Genomic DNA, 4,458 nt, shown 5'->3' on the forward strand with positions numbered 1-4,458 from the left:
AATGTATTTGGCTCAAAGAATAAGTATATCACGTGGATTGAAGGAAGGTAGATTATGAGTGTATCACGAAGTGAACGGAGTGAAGTGACCAAAGTCACGGAGTTGGATATTTGGTAATAAGTGACTGAAGAAATATTGTTTGAAATTGAAACAAGAAAGTGTATTGGAATCCATAAGAGGAGTGAGATTTCTACCATAGAGGGAAACAACTCTGACCGCGACATGGTGTTATCTAAAAAAGAAGGAATTAAATGTTTGGGATAAGAGCCAAACAACTCCAGGTATGAAATGTGGACTATTCGTTAGGCGTCCTAAAAGGGTGTATATGGAATTCCAAGGAAAGTGTATTTCGATGTTAAAAAGACAGTATGTCACTGGGTGAACGGTTTATGATCGAAGGTAGGTAATGAATAGTGAAAGATATGGATGATGCCCTAAGGCGAAGGAGTAATAATTATAAGTATGCTCGCCAAGGATTCACATCCTCGTGCCTACGTATTCTCATTGTGCAATGAGAAAGTCAGAGCAATCGTAGTTCGGAACTACGAGAATAGAAAGAGAGATATTTGTCTAAGCAACAGGGACTCACAAGACAAACACTAAGTTAAGGGATAACTGCAATGCAAGAAGTAGTGTATCACTTGTTGGGGAATTGGAAATTCGAGATCAACTCAGGATAGTATCTTGGATCCAAGAGAAGGATAAACTCTTAATCGAAAAGCAAAGTGGCGTGTTAGCCGAAAAAGAATGAATTAAATGTTTGGGATAAAAGCCAAACAACTCTCGATGGAAGAGATGAACTATCATTAGGACGTCCTAAAAGGATGGACAAGGAGTCCAAAGAGAAGTATGATTGATCTCAAAAGGATGGTAGAGATTGCATGAATGATTGATGGGATAGAGAAGGTAAGTTGATAAATAAGATAGCTCGCGAAGAAACTGGGTTCTCCTGCCTGCGTACCCTTATAGTGCAATAAGGAAATCAGAGCTTTCGTAGTTCAGCCCACTAGGGCTGAAAACAAGATGATGGAGGCAAAAGAAATGAATGATTAAGATTGAATTGATTAGAATGGAATGGAGAGTGAAGTGATAAGAGACTTGACAGTCGATTGATAGGAATCACACTAAAGTCTATGAATAAGGGCGAACGCTTTGAGAATTTGGGGCATACGCCCCATACGCAAAGTCGCTCTAGACAAGGATATGAGAGACTCCATCTCATCATTCCTCATTACTTAAGGCTCATTTCGCATGGTACTTCTCTGGACTAACAAGTTATTGGTGAAGAACCTTTGTTGTTGAACCTTGTGTTGATGTTAATCTTGTATGAAGAAGACTAGGTAGTTTAATCGATTCATATTGTATTAAAGTCTATGAATAAGGGAGAACGCTTTGAACATTTGGGGCATACGCCCCATACGCAAAGTCGCTCTAGACAAGGATAGGAGAGACCCCATCTCATCATTCCTTATTACTTAAGGCTCGTTTCGTACAATTTGAATCGTATTATCCAAGTGTTGACCTTTGATTTGTCTTGTATAATTCGCTGCTTGGTGTGACTGAGGATGCCTTGATTGAAGATCTTGTCTTGAGGCCTTGAGCTCCACAGCTTGGAACAAAAGTCTTATTAAGTGACCAAAGGTCTTTTGGTCACTCAATTTAGACTGTGGGATTATACAAGTTCAAAGGATTTAATTAATTAAAATTGCTTTTGATTAATTTAATCATGGGTTTTGTTTTGTTTTTAGGGAACTAAGTTTGGATCTAATTGAAGTTAGTAATTATTAGAAACTACCCTAAGGGATCATGCATTAGAAATTGATTAAAAATTCTAAGTTAGAAGTCCTAAGGGAGCATGTACATATGGTCAAAATATTGATTAAAATTCTATGTTATGTCCTAAAATTGTAAGGAAATGATTAAAGTCCTATGTCACATTCTAATCATAATGAGATCATGTCATTCTATTACTAAAATAACAAAAATAAGCCCATAAGGGCAAAATGGTCATTTGAAAAATATGTCTAATTTTATTCATGACCTAAAGTTAATTCTAACCTAATGTAGAATTGTCATGTAATTCTAAACTCAATCAAGAACATAAGCAGAATTTAATTCAATTCCTAATTAAAATCCTAATTAAAGTCCTACTTAAATTCTAATGAAAATCCTAATTAAAATCTAAGGGAAATTCTAGTATGCTAATTAAATCCTAAAAATCAAGATTTATTATTTGTTTTTTTTACCTAATTAAACTGACAATCTAATTATCCCAATTGAAATGTAAAACAAAAAAAAGAAAATAAGAGAAAACAATTAAAATTGGAAAGGGTGTGTAATTGTCAAACGGGGTGTGTAAAATGGAATTCAGGTTAATGGCCTGCTAGTTGAGTCCATTACTGGTTTTTGTCCGGCCAAAAACAGGGGGGGCGCGCAGGGTAAACCAAAATGGGCTTCTGGAGCCTAATCAGTGTTTCAACACCCCAAACAGGGGGTGTAAACTGAAATGCAAGGCGAATTAGCAAGATCGCTAATGGGCTTACTGAAGCCCGTTTCAGTTTTCTTTATAAACGCTGGGGGTGCATTATGAAAACCATGGTGTATAGAGTAAAATGCCATGGGCCTCAGTAATTGAGCCCAAACACTCATCCCTGTTGACTTGTACAAGTCTACAGGTTTTAAACTTCAGTCCAAACGCGCGTAACTTCCCGTCTGTCCTGATTCATTGCACCGGCAGCCGTCGCCGGCGCCGGTGTCAGCCTAAGGCTTCAAACCCTTCCTCATTCGACACATCACACCATGCTGAGTACCAAAGTGGATGTGAATCAGAGAGGCGCTCCTTGCCCTGGCCAAATCGCACCTCTAAAGGGAAGAAACCTAATCTCTAAAAGCTAAATTAGACGGCATATGGTGCGAATCCAACCTCACAGCCATATGGATTCCACTATCCGTTCCAAATACTAGCTATTGGTGAGCTCAAATCAAGAAAACTCAACTAAAAATGAAATTAAATACCGGAGAAGACGATCGAAACAGTACGCCGGTTAGTTTTCTGACCTTGATTCCTTCTTCTTCTTCTCCTTGCTTCGTCTCTTTCTTCTTTCTCTGGCTTAGAGCAATGGAAATCAGGAATAGTGTGTCTTAGCTCAAGCGAGATTGAAGCTTCAATGTGAAGCATCAATGGCTTTTTTTGAGAGAGAAATAGAGCTCTAGTGAGGGTGAGGGAAGAGGTTTTGTGACCTGTTGTCTAAGTTACAAGTTGAATTTAAGTGACCTTGGCTTGGTTTGGAATGATGCAGGATGAATGTTAGTGGCCTTGATGCATAAACTGGCTGTAGCAGGTTACCACTTAAGTGGATTTGGCCTTGCAGCTTCAGTCATGACGTGCTTCACAGGTTCTCTTGAATGCCTATTTGACTATGATTTGAACTAGGCAAAGTTGTGTTATGTTATGCCAATGCCTCATAAGCTCCAACATGTTTATATTTCCACTGTTTGCACACACCTGTTTTTCTTTGCTTCCCTTTTAGACTGCCTTGGATAATGATGTTTTGATGCAGGTTAGATGATTTGGCAAGGTAATGTGGAGTAGCAGCTGGCTTTAGGATCATGTGTTGTGACTAGATGTGATTGTGTTGGTTTGTTGCAAGATCACATGGTCCTGCAAGTTGCAAGCATGTGTGCATTGATGAACTGAACTTACTGCAGAGTATACTTGGTTCATGGCAAAATGTCTTGCAGGTATGGCCTATGGCTCGAGACAGATGTGGAATTTCATGCCCTTTACTCTACATTCTTGTTGCAATTTTGGCACTCGGCTTGGTTTTGGATGTATTGCTGATGGCCACATGAATCCATTCACTATTATGGTGCAATGAACATGGTTTGTGCACTAATTCAAGGTGAAGTGATGCATTGTTTTTGACTTTGGTTTGTGCAGGTTTGGCATTGGAGCATGGTAGTCTTGATATGGCACAATTGGCCTATGATTCTGATGCAGTAAGGTTAGTATTGCTGAATCCTGGTTGTGTGCAGTAGGTATGTTGTAGTAGGGTCACATTCCATTAATTGATTGTGACCTTGTCATTATCTTATGTGGTGCCTGGCTGCAAAGAGTCACATGCAGGTTGAGTCTCAATGGTTATGGACATGGTTCAGCTTGAGTTGGACACAGGTCTTGGGGATTTAGGTTCATGGTAAGTCAACACACTTCATGGACTGGTATTTGTGATGTCTCTTGTTGGTTATGACTTGGTTCATAGGTTTATGCATGAGCCTCTATTGATTGCATCAAGTCTGCAACAAGTTCCATGTTGTCGCTGCTAAATGGTAAGTCATTGCTAGGGCCGTGTCATGCTACGAGGTGGTGAATTTCCAATTCGATTTGCATTACTGCTGAACTGTCATGGAGGGTTGTTGTCCATTGAACTATGGCCTGCTGTAACTGTTTGTTGTGTA

Source organism: Lathyrus oleraceus, chromosome 1 (assembly GCF_024323335.1).
Source record: "Lathyrus oleraceus cultivar Zhongwan6 chromosome 1, CAAS_Psat_ZW6_1.0, whole genome shotgun sequence".
Taxonomy (NCBI): Eukaryota; Viridiplantae; Streptophyta; class Magnoliopsida; order Fabales; family Fabaceae; genus Lathyrus; species Lathyrus oleraceus.